We start from the raw sequence: 15,720 nt of genomic DNA on the forward strand, positions 1-15,720 counted from the left end.
AGGGGTGTGTGCAGAGTCCCCCCAGCAGTGCCCAGACACAGGAGGGGTGGGTGCCTAACACTCCCAGCAGTGCCCAGACACAGGAGGGGTGGGTGCAGAGTCCTCCCAGCAGTGCCCAAACACAGGAAGGGTGGGTGCAGAGTCCTCCCAACAGTGCCCAGACACAGGAGGGGTGGGTGCAGAGTCCTCCCAGCAGTGCCCAGACACAGGAGGGGTGGGTGCCTATCACTCCCAGCAGTGCCCAGACACAGGAGGGGTGGGTGCAGAGTCCTCCCAGCAGTGCCCAGACATAGGAGGGGTGGGTGCCTATCACTCCCAGCAGTGCCCAGACACAGGAGGGGTGGGTGCAGAGTCGTCCCAGCAGTGCCCAGACACAGGAGGGGTGGGTGCAGAGTCCTCCCAGCAGTGCCCAGACACAGGAGGGGTGTGTGCAGAGTCCTCCCAGCAGTGCCCAGACACAGGAGGGGTGGGTGCCTAACACTCCCAGCAGTGCCCAGACACAGGAGGGGTGTGTGCAGAGTCCTCCCAGCAGTGCCCAGAAACAGGAGGGGTGGGTGCAGAGTCCTCCCAACAGTGCCCAGACACAGGAGGGGTGGGTGCCTAACACTCCCAGCAGTGCCCAGACACAGGAGGGGTGTGTGCAGAGTCCTCCCAGCAGTGCCCAGACACAGGAGGGGTGTGTGCAGAGTCCTCCCAGCAGTGCCCAGACACAGGAGGGGTGGGTGCCTAACACTCCCAGCAGTGCCCAGACACAGGAGGGGTGTGTGCAGAGTCCTCCCAGCAGTGCCCAGACACAGGAGGGGTGGGTGCCTATCACTCCCAGCAGTGCCCAGACACAGGAGGGGTGGGTGCAGAGTCCTCCCAGCAGTGCCCAGACACAGGAGGGGTGGGTGCAGAGTCCTCCCAGCAGTGCCCAGACATAGGAGGGGTGGGTGCCTATCACTCACAGCAGTGCCCAGACACAGGAGGGGTATGTGCAGAGTCCTCCCAGCAGTGCCCAGACACAGGAGGGGTGTGTGCAGAGGCCTCCCATCAGTGCCCAGACACAGGAGGGGTGGGTGCCTAACACTCACAGCAGTGCCCCTGCAAAGAAAAGGGTGGCGTACCCACAGATCCAATGCCCACAAATGTCAGTCAGGTGCAAAAAGATCCTGCAGTATATGTACCACATGTGTGCGAGGCTGGGAGTATACACATGCATAGCGCCGAAAAGAAAACATGTCCACATGAAGTCATGACAACAGTCTACATACACAAGTACAGTGACCACCAAGGACGCCACGAATGATGCAGGTGGAGACATCGCTCAGCATGCATGGCCCAAGTCTAACGAGGCCGTCACGCACCCAGCCAATGTAGACACAGCTCAGCACCACATTTTGGAAAGGCCCTGCAGGGAAGATGTCAGGTTAGACAGAGGAAGGAACACACCTTGGGACGATGTCACCATGCAGTAACTGCTTACATGAACAAAGTTATGTAGCCAACAGCTTGTGATGGCACACAGATACCAGGATCCACCCTATGACCAGCACAAGACTACAATTCCCACACACCCAACACATTATCACCACCCAAAATAATGGGGCAGGTCCACCAACAGCAATACCAGACAGACAGTAGTGTACTAAGGAAAAAGAAATTGCTTTATTCAGCATCCAAAAATGTGTTTGTCCCTTGAAAGTTCAAAATGTACAACGCCCATAGGGCAATCAAAAGTTCTAATCCAGGTGGGGGACACAGTGGGACGCATGTCCCCTAGCTTGCCTGCACAGTCAGACTCCATCGTCTTCCAGAGGGGGGAGGGCATCATGTGGGGGGGAAGGACCAGGCACCGCAGGGACATGAGGGCGAAGGGTAGGTGTCGTGGGTGCAGGGATGGAGGACTCCACCACAGGGGGTGGGGCAGGGCCAAAGGCAGAGGCCAGGATGGCGCTGCACACCTTAGCAAGGTCCTCCATCGACTCCCCTGCACCCGAAGGAACCACAGGCCCCAAGGAGGGGGGAGTCGTCAGAGGGATGGGTCGCAGCGCCACTGGGGGAGGGTGCGGACAGGGGGGGGACTCAACCACCGTGACCGGGGACTCCCTTGACCGCTTGCGGGGTGGTGTCACTGTGGGGCTCAGGGACAGAGCGGCCATGAAGGAGTCTTTGCCGGATATGTGGCCAGGAGAGCTGAGGGGAAGGGATTTGGAGGGAGTGGATTTGGTGGAATGCGGACTCCCACTCTGGCTGCGTGTCTTACGTTTGCCCCCCGACCCAGTGGGTGTGCCTACTTCACCCTGTGTGTGCGTGCCAGGAGGTGTGCGTTGGACCTTCCCTGCTGGTGTGGTGCCTGTGTCTGTTGTGGTGGGTGCATGCTGACGTCTGGGTGTACGTGGGACAGGCATGGGAGTGGGAAGTGTGGATGGGTCAGGGGTAGGGGGTTGGACGAAGCGCTGCAGGAGACCCACTGCTGCAGTCAGTGTCGAGTCAATGGACCTCAGCAAGTTGCGTTGGTCAGCCTGCGATGAGAAAATGCCCTCCAAGTATGCCTCCATGTTGGTCAGCACTTGGCTGTGGCCATGGAGGACATTAAGCATCGCAGCCTGACCAACCTGCAACTGCCGCTGGATGTCCACAGACTCGGCATTGGCTGCAGCAGTGGAGTCAGGGGCAGGGGGTGCGGTGCCTCTGTCTGGAAGGAGACATGCTGTGACTGGGCACGCTGGGAAGGGACACAAGCAAGTGGGAGGCGGCTGATGGCAATGGAGGGGGCGGGGAGAGATGTTGTGCCGCTGTCAGCTGCTGGTGCAGCCTCCGCCCACTCGGAGAGATCATCCTCGGACCCGTCAGCCTCATAATCTGTGGTGGCACTGGACAGGTCCTCGGCCTCAATCTCCTCCGCCTCAGTTCCACTCGATGTGCCAGGCACGATGTCACCGCTGGCACTGGTGCTCGGTCCCTCCGCTCCGTCTGTGCTGATGTCTCCCTCCGTGTCCCCCGACGATGCTGTGTGCAAGGTGAAGAGACAGCAATTAATCATACACCTGTATACATATGTCACATGAGTCCAATCTACATAGGTTACAGTGCATAGCCTGAAAAGAAAGATGAGTAACATCTACAAAACAAGGTACATATGTAGGGCATGCAACACACAGTTGGTTGACCCACCATGCCACTGAAAAACTATGGAGAGCATGACACAATAGCAAATGACATGAAATGGATTTTGACAGAGGAGCCAGGCCCTGGGGACAATCCAGCACTGCATCTGCACCACACAGCGTCGCCGAAAATAGGGATGAGCAGGGACCATATCCATGAACTTGAGGCACATGCTGCATAGGTAATACTGAAAACATGCCCACCATGACTGGCTCACTGCACCTTGAGTGTATGTCCAGACAAACATCACACACTGGCCAGACCTAGCAAGGAGATATCAGGTTTTGACATGTAGGCTTTGCCCGCACCAACCACCCCCTACATGAGACAATTAGTTGAGACACAGGAAGCACTTACATCTCTTAGTCCGGGTGAAATACACATGGGCTGCATAAATGCAAGATTGTACACCAAATACCCAAGGTGCGCCTGTCCAAATAATCATGTACAAATGGTCATCATCAGATGATTGTAACAAGACACACAGGCACTGGCCACCGTGAGTATGAACAAGGAAAACAGGTCAGGCTGTACAGTGGACACTTGTACTACATTTTACGTCAATATACATGGTGCCAGGGGACAATGGCACAGAGCACAACCTATGCTGTGGACACTGAGAGTGTCCACATTTTGTGATGACACACATGACACCTATGAAAATATGCCCCAGGGGACAGTTGTGGCCACACAACTCCATGGTCCTGAATGGGAATGACTGCAACACACGCCACCATCCCTGCACCATGCGTATCGCACACTCATGCACATCATGTCACAGGCCACAAGATAGGACATGCGTGCTGTAAGGCATGACACTTGAGAGACTAACTCCCATGTCTGGACTCAGCATCAGTGCCAACTGACATGGAACCCACAAGTTAGGAACTGGACAGGGCACAGGCAAGGTCCCAAAACCTGTTACACACCACCCCCACACATGATGCTACAGGCATTGTTCACGTGGATAAACTGCCAGCCTAGATAACCTTGTGAAGGAGTGACTACACACAGACCAGGGAACACAATGCAAGAAGGGGAAGGGAGGCAGGAGAGCACCGCTATACTGTGGGTAACAGGATCTGCACAGCACCTTTAAACCCTGGCAGTGTATCCATGCAACTGTGCACTTACAAATGCTGGTGACACACAACAAACACACATGTACCTACCCCCTTCCTGCTGCTGCTTCTCCTGTAAGCACCTGTCCAAGTCTGGAAAGACCACCGCCAGCACACGCTTGTGGATGTGGGTCAGACGGCGGCGCCCGCGGTTCTTATGGGTCTCAGGTGAGTCCCCCAGCAGGACCCGTGCGATCCTCCGCGTCCAGCACCGGATATCCTGCCAGCGTTTTCTCCCCTGGGCCAGGCGCCGCTTGCGACTCTCCGTCCTCCTCACGGCACTGACGGCGTTCATCCAGATCTGCTTCTTGGCAGAGGCGCCTACCTGTGAGGATGAACAAGTGACACTACATCAATACACCTGGCACATGTCACAGAAACACATATTAGAACAAATTTGCTGTTTACAACAAGGCATAGTATGCATCCAACGCATTGCACCTTTGTCATAGGGACATGATCCTCTGGGGAAGGGCAAAAGCAGTACGTGCCATTGAAAGTACACAGGTGGAATGAGGGCAACGACACAATCAATGATCCAGGCTCACACTGTGCATCACAGGCTACACCAGGATTATGTGCAGCACCTCTAAGCAGTCACATGCCACAGGCCACTGACGCTACCTCAGCAGAGTACACAGACACACACAGGCACAGGACATTCACCTGCCATTGCCAAATGCAGCGACAAACCTCACTCTGCACATGTGCCACTAGACGGGGGGGCTCACAGGTGTGGGGCTGGCTCTGCACATCAGACACACAGCACTGCTCCCTGCTCACATCAGATGGGCAGGGTATATCCATCCCTCATGCAGCCCGGGTGCTACACTCCACATATGCACCCACCCACATGACAGGGGACTTACACACACACCCATGTCCAGGGTACGAACACATCATGTGGACACTCTCAGCACAGGTACACAGAACTAACACACATCTGTGGGTACAGTCACCTGTCACACTGGGCTGACCACATAATCAAATGAGGACTGTAGAGGCTACATTCCCAGGAGGTCAAGACAGGCAGAATGTGGCATGCACCATGCAGTGATTGTCACAGTAAACACAATGCAAGTGAGGACGGCAGACATGCACCACAGCATGCTCTGTCTGGGAGACATCAGGCATTCCCCCCCCCTACAGTACATAGCATGTGTGTCACACCTGGACACTATGCCAGAAGTCACAGTCACAAAAAAGGGACACAGTCTGTGCTATTTGACTCTGCACTCACCTGATACCCTGGTCGCCCATACAACAGGGGGTACTGTGGGAGGATCACATCCAGCAATGACAGGTTCTCCTCCAGCGTGAAAGGCTGTGCCCTCTCCACAGACCTTGACATGGTTCCAGGGAATCAGGAGCAGCAGCTGGGTCGTAGAATCCAAAGATGTGCAGGCAAGTGCTCCCTCATGGGACCTGGCTGCCTTATATCTGCCTTGCTGGCCTGTTTCATGCACAGGAGTACAGAGTGATTGGTCACTCACATTTGCATCCTATGTTTCCTCCAATCCCTTCAAACCTAGCACAGTCAGTGGGTTTTTATTGTTTTTTTTCTTGACCATGATGTCAACTCCAGAACCACATTGCAACAAAGTAGATTCATTCAAACTGACTTCTGCTGTGCACCTTCCGGAAAAAATTCAAACTTTAAACTTGGTCTCCATGACAACCAGCATGCATGTAGGCCTTTATACTTGTCCCTCATGTGTCCCCTATGTAATTTGGAGTTTCGCCCGTACAGGCGTGTGTACGGTCCGTATCACTATGGGTACGCATACGCGAGCACACCCATAGTGATAGTGAGTGTACAGGCGTGTGTACGGTCCGTATCACTATGGGTGTGCTCGCGTATGCGTACCCATAGTGATACGGACCGTACACACGCCTGTACGCTCACTATCACTATCACTATGGGTGTGCTCGCGTATGCGTACCCATAGTGATAGTGAGCGTACAGGCGTGTGTACGGTCCGTATCACTATGGGTGTGCTCGCGTATGCGTACCCATAGTGATAGTGAGCGTACAGGCGTGTGTACGGTCTGTATCACTATGGGTACGCATACGCGAGCACACCCATAGTGATAGTGAGCGTAAAGGCATGTGTACGGTCCGTATCACTATGGGTGTGCTCGCGTATGCGTACCCATAGTGATACGGACCGTACACACGCCTGTACGCTCACTATCACAATGGGTACGCATACGCGAGCACACCCATAGTGATACGGACCGTACACACGCCTGTATGCTCACTATCACTATGGGTGTGCTCGCGTATGCGTACCCATAGTGATAGTGAGCGTACAGGCGTGTGTACGGTCCGTATCACTATGGGAGTGCTCGCGTATGCGTACCCATAGTGATACGGACCGTACACACGTGCGTACGCTCACTATCACTATGGGTACGCATACGGCAGCACTCCCATAGTGATAGGGAACGTACACAGGCCCTCTGAGCGAATGACACCCAAGCTGAAGGTAATGGCAGCCAAATTTTCTTGCCACGGGTACCTTTCAATATACCATAGCTCATGTTGGTGGCATGTCCCAGAGCATGTTCAGCCGTGTGCTGCATGATTTCTTAGAGGCCATGTTGCTTCACCTGGATGAGTTCATCCATTTCCCTACTCCTGAACTGTTGACTGGGGTCAAGCGTGGATTCTATGCCCTGGGAGGGATGCCCCATGTCATTGGGTCCTTAGATGGGACACATGTGGCTTTGGTACCACCACAGGCACAGGAGATAGCGTACAGGAATCGCAAGCACTACCACTCCATCAATGCCCTTGTGGTGTGTCTGTCCAACATGTTGATTTCACATGTCTGTGCTCGTTTTCCAGGATCAGCACACGATGCCTACATCATGAGGCGTAGCAGGGTGCCTGAAATGATGACGCAGCTGCGCAACGAACGAGCATGTGTTGTTGGTGGGTACACTCTGGCAGTCCTGTATTTAACGTCATCTCCCTGTCTTACTGCTTCTCCTGACCCACTGTTGTCCATGATGTTTCCATGTAGGGGACGCTGGCTATCCCAACATGCCATGGCTGATCACACCTCTCCGCAACCCCATCACGCCGGCCCAGCTCCGCCACAACACCGCCCATGGCCGGACAAGGCGAGTGATAGAGAGGACATTTGGCCTCCTGAAGAGCCGATTCAGATGCCTCCACAAGACCGGCGGCGCCCTCCCATATGCCCCGGCGAAGGTCTGCAAAATCTTCATGGTCTGCTGCATGCTGCACAACATGGCAGTTGAGAAAGCTGTGCCACTCACCCTGGATCAAGATGATCAGGACCATCCACCCGTGGAGGACGAAGGGCTTGGCAATGGGGCTAGTGATGTGGAGGATGTGGTTCCGCAAGAGGACATCCGGAGTCGGCTCATACGCGACTTCCTTGCTTAGTGGTGAGAACCAGTGTCTGTGTGTGCACGCATTGGTCCCCGTGTGGCATGTGTTGCGATGTGTGTGTCCATCTGCATGTATGCCACGTGAGTCAGAGGTGTGTGTGGATGTGTCACTGGAGTGATGGTGCCAGTGATGAGTGTATTTCCCCAGTCATAATTGTGACCTAGCATGTTGTCATCCTTACATGTGTCGAGTACATGCACATGCAAGTGGCTGTGCTTTTTGTGGCTGACTTCTTGTGTGTCTCTCATCCCCAGGTACTTGCGCATGCCGTCTGCTGGTTGCATTGTTGTGGCACTGCTATTCCTCATGGACACGTCATCGTGTGCTGACTCAGCGTTACACGCACGGACAAGTTTGGAAGTCTCCTTAGGGTAAGGGATGCATCAGGGGTATATTGGGTGTGGCAGTTGTTTACAATGTGTGCACACTGCCCCTGTCGATGTTTGGTTCCTCTGCAGACATGTCGCATCACCATGGGACACATGACATGTAGCTGGGTAGACCTGAATAGATGGTCAGACTTGTTGACAGTCATCTGTGATGGGATAGTGGATTGTGATGATGGCATCAATGTGTGTAACACTGCCCTCGGACACATACAGTTTGCATTGGCTTGACATGGTGTGGGACTTCCACATCAGAGGATCTATGGTGTATGGCAGCCTCTCCGTGAGCAGCAGGGGGTGTTTAGCTGTTAGCCGACACTTGTGTGCCAGTTCCATGGCTATCACGCATTTGTGCTGCAGAAGGGGGGTTCCAGTGTTGGACCCACATGTTACTCCACATGACCTGTTTATGTGTACTCCGAGTTGCCTGTGCATTCCCGAATACATGAATAATAAAGGTGTCCCTATGCCTCCAAGGTGCCTATTCTCAGTCAATGCTGGTGTGTTGCCACGGTGCATCCGGCATGTCTGGCATGGTTTTCCGTGATAGTGTCTATGTGTCTATGTGTCGAGTAGCAAGATGCAAGCTGTTTGTGTGGGATTAGACTGTGTATTGTGCATGATGTCCATGACTGTGTGGGTATTGTGACATGTGCCATCCCCATGCATCCAACCTTGGCCAGGCCACCATTCTCTGCATCCACCTGACTCAAGCTTGCAGGACATGGTTCTGCCACCTGTCCACACATACCTGGGTGCCCCCCAGGACACTCCACATGATCCCTGACCTCTGCGCATGGCTGTCGCTGTACTCAATATGTCTGTCGGCACGGTTGTGCGGCCACCCCCTCAGCTGGTTGGGCCCTTCACGGGTGTGTATGGTGCTCCATGTCCGTCTTGCCTAATACATTGTGACCCATGTGTGTCCTGTGCCAGACTCAGGCCCCAGGGTGTGGATGGTTGAAGTCAAATGAGAACTCAGGCATGGTTAGACTTTACAAGACACATGTAAGGTAATAATGCAAAATGTAGGCATCATCTCTTTATCGTGTAACTTTTTATTTTGGTTGGGGTACGTGGGGGGGGGGGTATGACATGAGGGGCTTTCCGGGTGTGTGGAATCCAAAGTTCACTAGGGGAGTTGGTGTCCTTGCCATTGGAAATCCATTGGAAATCCTCAGAGTCCATGCCACAGTCTTTGTCAACATTGGTCAGACAGTGACCAGCAAGTCCATGTGGCAGAGAATGTCTTTTGCTGCTGTGCTGCTGTTGGTCCAGTGGGCCAGGTGCCAGGCCAGGTGTCCTGGGAGATGGTGCTGTTGCGCTGACCCTCACGGTCTTTTCCGTGGACGACCCGCCCTCCTGCGGGGACCCTCAGAAGCAGGCCGTGACGATGTTTGGGATGCTCCGTCGGATGACTCCTCCTCCTCCCGATCCCTCCCTGTGGGTGGTGATGTTCTACGCCTGGTGGCACAGGGAGGGTTGCCCATGTTGTCGGCTATCCGACTGAGTGTACGGTGAATTCCCATGAACACCGTCACGAGCTCAGCCTGTCTGTCCTCCATCCGCCCTTGGTGTCGCAGTAGACAGGCATGTTGCTCCGCATGTTGCTGGGCCTGCTGGGTCTTGATCTCCTCGAGGATGGACACAACCTGGGCCATGCCCGTGGTGTCCTGCCGGTATGTGTCCAGGATGTTTCTGACATGGGAATATACCGGTTCCGCAGCCAACTGGTCTGGCTCGCGCCTCCGCCGTCCTCCACTCTCACCACCCCTGCCCACTTGCACCTGGCCTGCCCTTGTGGGCACATCGGGTCTCCGAGACCCCTGAGGGGTGGCATTGGCGTTGTCGCCTGCCTCCTCCTGGGTGCCCGGTACACCGTGTCCCTCCTGGCCAGCCTGGCTGCATTGTGGTGGTGGGGCAGGGATCCTGGGTGTCTCCTGGGATGTGGCAGGAGTTGGGGTGGTGGTTGGTCCAGTTGTACCTGACGCAGGTGCTGCAGGTGGTTGGACACCAGAGGGGCCAGGTTGGTCGGGGTCGTCCACAGAGTGGTGAGAGTCGTCGCTGCCGGTGGGTCCGTCATCCCGCAGAGCCGGGTCCTGTGAGTCTTCCCCCCCAGTGTTGGGGGGTGATCCACGACGTTGACCTGTGTGTGAGAGAGACAATGTTAATTTTGTTCCATGCAATATCCATGTTTCATTCGTTTCTAAGTTGGCACATTTCCTCTGGGAATTTGGATATGTCTTGCATTCCACTCACAGTGCACTTGTGCATGGGTATGTCCCTTGGCCACAGCTTTTGCGACTTTACCTATGTGTGGCACAGTCTTACTTGCTGCGTCAATTGTGACTGCAGTCAGCAGTGGAGTGGGCAGGTGTGGCGAGCCATGCATTGGCGCCTTCCGTGTTGCACTGTACGTGGGCACATGGAGTTGTTCCACACACTTATATGATGCAGGTAGCTGTCGTTGTGCTCGTGCACAGGTTGAGACATGGCCCAGTGTTTTGCCATGGAGAAGAGAGGGGGATTCAGGCACTGGCCACCCTTGTCTACATGCACGCAGTCCACCTGCTGACGAGCAGACATTCCCACACACCCCAAGGCTGAATTGGTCTCCCTGTGTGTCCCTTTCTCACTCCCTCTCTGTCCCCCTCTCCCTCCCTCCCTGTGTCAGCCTCCTCCCTCTGTCCGTCTCCCTGTGTCTCCCTCCCTCTCTCTCCCCCTCTCCCTCCCTCTGTGTGTCACCCTCTGTCACCTCAGCCCAGCTTCCTAGGCACACACTTTTTGCAGATCTTTGAATGGCCCTTGGCTTGTTGATGTGAGTTTGTTTCTGATCTCCAGGCACCCATTGGGTGTAGTGTCTGTGTCTGCGCTGCTGCTGTGGTGGTGTGTGCTGCCACTCTTTCACAGTGTTGGCTGTTCATTAGCTGCTGTCATGTGCAAAAACGTGCCGTCACCCCCATGTCTTAATGCAAGGCGTCCGCCATTTGCTGGCAAGTCTTTCCTGTGTGGGGACACACTGTTTGTCTGGCTGTGACCTAGGCCATATGGGCAGAGGGCATTGTTGTCTGCTTCTGAGTTGCACTATGTGATTTTTGGGGCCCACACTCCCGCCATCCGGCTTACCGTGTCTTGTGTTGGTGTTTTCTGTGGCCTGTGACTTTGCATTGTCCAGCTGGGTGCATGGGGCATGGTGGCGCCAGTGGCATGTGCGTGTTCATGGAGTGTGGTGAGTCATGCGATAGCTTGGGGTGGTTGCGTGCCTGATTGTGAGTTTGGTTCTGAATAACGTTCCCCCCATGTGAGGTGAGATGTTTGTGTACTCACCCGGGTCTCGGAGTCCTTCTAATCTGTCCACTGACACCACCGGCAGTATGGCCATCACCCTCTCCTCCCAGGGATGGTATTGTACGGGTCTGCGGGGCGCCCTCCTCCAGTGACGTTGGCCTGGTTGTGGTCGTCGGTCATTTTGGCTCGGACCCTCCTCCGCAGATCGTACCACCTGGCTTGGCATTCATGCCTGGTCCTTCTGGTGGACGCAACAGCATTCACAGCATCGACAATCCTCTGCCACATGGCTGTTTTTTCTGAAATGCTGGTCTGTCTGACCAATGTTCCAAAGAGGTGTGGCGCGACTCTGAGGATTTCATCGACAAGGACCTCCAACTCCCGGCTAGTGAACTTTGGATTCTTGTTAGTGGGCATGGTGAGGGGTGTGGGTGTGGATGGTTATGGGTGTGTGGGTGTGGTTGTGCAGGTGTGTGTGTGTGAATGTGATGAGGGGGTGTTTGTGAAGGTGGGTGTGTGAAGGTGTGCAAGTGTAAGGTGTAGTAAAGGTTCAAGTATGGTGCTGTAGGTTGTCTGTGGGGTCTGGCAGCAGTGAGTCTGTTGCAAAGGCTCATGGTTTGTGTCTGTGGGCCCTTTTTATTGGTCCATTGGTGGGTGTGGCTGTGTTTGAACTTTGGGTGGGTGTGTTATAAGGAGTGGTTGGGTTTTGGGCCTCTGTTTGGGATTTTGGCAGTTGCAGGTCAGTGAATGTGTTGTTTTTGTGCTTGTTGGACATGTTTTGTGGCTTTGTGCCATTCGAATGGTGTATTCTTGTGTTGTTTTGCTTTGTCCTGGTTGTGTACGTGCGTTTTTAGCGTGTGTACGGTGTGTACTTCGGGAATTTAGTTGTACAGTGCTGTCCTTGTGTCTGGCTTGGTACGACTCGTACTTGCGCGATGTTGGGTGAAGGTGCTGGTGTTGGGGCCTGGGGTGCGCTCCGTACTTAGAAAGTTGGGGTGGGGGTACGCTCCATACGTACGCGGGTGAGGGTACGGGTCGTACATACACGGTTGGGGTGGGGGTACGCTCCATGCGGGTGAGGGTACGGGTCATACATACACGGTTGGGGTGGGGGTATGGTCCGTACATACACGGTTGGGGTGGGGGTACGGGTCGTACATACACTGTTGGGGTGGAGGTACGCTCCATACGTACACGGGTGAGGGTACAGGTCGTACATACACTGTTGGGGTGGGGGTACGCTCCATACATACGCGGGTGAGGGTAAGGGTCGTACAAACACTGTTGGGGTGGGGGTACGGTCCGTACATACACGGTTGGGGTGGGGGTACGGGTCGTACATACACTGTTGGGGTGGGGGTACGCTCCATACGTACGCGGGTGAGGGTACGGGTCGTACATACACTGTTGGGGTGGGGGTACGCTCCATACATACGCGGGTGAGGGTACAGGTCGTACATACACTGTTGGGATGGGGGTACGCTCCATACGTACGCGGGTGAGGGTACGGGTCATACATACACGGTTGGGGTGGGGGTACGCTCCATACGTACGCGGGTGAGGGTACGGGTCGTACATACACGGTTGGGGTGGGGGTACGGTCCGTACATACACGGTTGGGGTGGGGGTACGGGTCGTACATACACTGTTGGGGTGGGGGTACGCTCCATACATACGCGGGTGAGGGTAAGGGTCATACATACACGGTTGGGGTGGGGGTACGGTCCATACATACACGGGGTGGGGGTACGGGTCGTACATACACTGTTGGGGTGGGGGTACGCTCCATACGTACGCGGGTGAGGGTACGGGTCGTACATACACTGTTGGGGTGGGGGTACACTCCATACATATGCGGGTGAGGGTATGGGTCGTACATACACTGTTGGGGTGGGGGTACGCTCCATACGTACGCGGGTGAGGGTACGGGTCATACATACACGGTTGGGGTGGGGGTACGCTCCATACGTACGTGGGTGAGGGTACGGGTCGTACATACACGGTTGGGGTGGGGGTACGGTCCGTACATACACGGTTGGGGTGGGGGTACGGGTCGTACATACACTGTTGGGGTGGGGGTACACTCCATACATACGCGGGTGAGGGTACGGGTCGTACATACACTGTTGGGGTGGGGGTACGCTCCATACATACGTGGGTGAGGGTAAGGGTAGTACATACACGGTTGGGGTGGGGGTACGGTCCGTACATACATGGTTGGGGTGGGGGTATGGGTCATACATACACTGTTGGGGTGGGGTTACGCTCCATACGTACGCGGGTGAGGGTATAGGTCGTACATACACTGTTGGGGTGGGGGTACGCTCCATACATACGCGGGTGAGGGTAAGGGTCGTACATACACAGTTGGGGTGGGGGTACGGTCCGTACATACACAGTTGGGGTGGGGGTACGGGTCATACATACACTGTTGGGGTGGGGGTACGCTCCATACGTACGCGGGTGAGGGTACGGGTCGTACATACACTGTTGGGGTGGGGGTACGCTCCATACATACGCGGGTGAGGGTAAGGGTCGTACATACACGGTTGGGGTGGGGGTATGGTCCGTACATACACGGTTGAAGTGGGGGTACGGGTCGTACATACACTGTTGGGGTGGGGGTATGCTCCATACGTACGCTGGTGAGGGTACGGGTCATACATACACTGTTGGGGTGGGGGTACGCTCCATACATTCACGGGTGGGGGTACGTCTCGTACATACACGGGTGTACATACACGGGTGGGGATTCGACTCGTACATTGGAGGGCTGGGGGGAGTGTTGGGCGCGTATGCGGGCACATGTCTCCATGGTTGCTATGGAAGTTCGGTGCGGATGGTGTTTTTTCCATACGGTTGTAACATCGGACGCACGGGATGGATCGTACTTGCGCGGTCGGACTTCACTTTTCACATTTGTACGGTAAATCGTCCGGGGACGTGTCGGACACATTTTCCGACCCGAGGACGTGTGGGGAATTATTCCCAATGCGATTCGTATGGACTTTTTCCCATGCGAATCGTACTTGGCAGTTTGTACGGCACTTGTACGATTCGTACGGTAAAAAGACCGGATAGGAGTCGTACGGGGAATTTTTTTCCAGGATCGTAATCGGCACCTATGGGTTTAGTCAGGAAGGTGAGGAGATTTACATTTTACATGTGATGAGGTTTACCCATACTCATAGTAGAGTAAACTCAATGAAACTATTCAGTAACCCTCGCACCTAAACCATGTTTCTAGGGGGTTATATGTTTTCCCTCTGTTTATTAGGCTTTATCTACAGAAAAAAGAGCCTGACCTCCTGTCGAAAAAAGAGGATGACAGGACGGCATTTAATGGTAAGAAAAAGTATTTGGTGATTGAACTACCTACTAAATGCAGGTGCAACACTTAGGGGTCGATTAGGATGTAGGGCGGATCGCTAGGGCGGTGTCTGCTAGACACCTCCATTAATATCAAGATGCTGGCAGAAGGCAGCCTTTCCGTGGCGGCAACCAGGATGTTGGGCGGTTGGGTAGCCAGATTTTTAAGTTGGGGCCCGTTGCGGGCCCCCAGGATGTTGGGCGGTTGGGGGGACACATGGGGGTACCTATGGTACCCCCTGCATGTGCATGCACATCAAGGCAGGCACCGCGCGGTGCCTGCTACGTTGTGCATGCAAATGCCAATGTTAAAAATGCAGGATGCGCCCGCCGGTGTGGCGGGCGCATCCTAATCACCCCCACGGGACCGCTGCACTTATGGCGGGTGGTCCCTTTTTACGTCAGGATGGCAGGCGTACAAAGTCCACCCGCCATCCTAATGGTGCCCTAAAACTGAAAAGTGAGTGTATACATTTCATAATGGAATTATAGATGAATGCGAGAGTCTATGATTCCCTTGGAGTTGAAGCATAGAGACTATGAGCATGCTTGCATTGAAACTCCATATTTAATATCTCTATGCCTCCAAGAGTTATAATTTCATGAAGGAATGTGTGATAAGTGAAGTGAACATCAACAATATATTCAGTAGTAAGGGTTCACTGACAGAATATCAACACCTAAAATATCCCCTTACCAAAATATTGTACAAAAATAGAGATAAAAAAATATCGATGTCATTAATATAGTTGTACAAAATACCGTTTTTTATATATATATAAAATACAATAGTATGTATTAAATAGTAACATTAATTTTAAAACATTTGATTTAATATACATCTTAACAAATATAACAAATAAACCTAATTTAAAAAAGTTAAACAAGCATATATAATTAATGTATATATATATATTTTTACTTTAAAACAGTTACTAAACTAATAATTGTAATGATTTTGTAATTATATAAAAATATAACA

Source organism: Triturus cristatus, chromosome 10 (genome assembly GCF_964204655.1).
Source record: "Triturus cristatus chromosome 10, aTriCri1.1, whole genome shotgun sequence".
Taxonomy (NCBI): domain Eukaryota; kingdom Metazoa; phylum Chordata; class Amphibia; order Caudata; family Salamandridae; genus Triturus; species Triturus cristatus.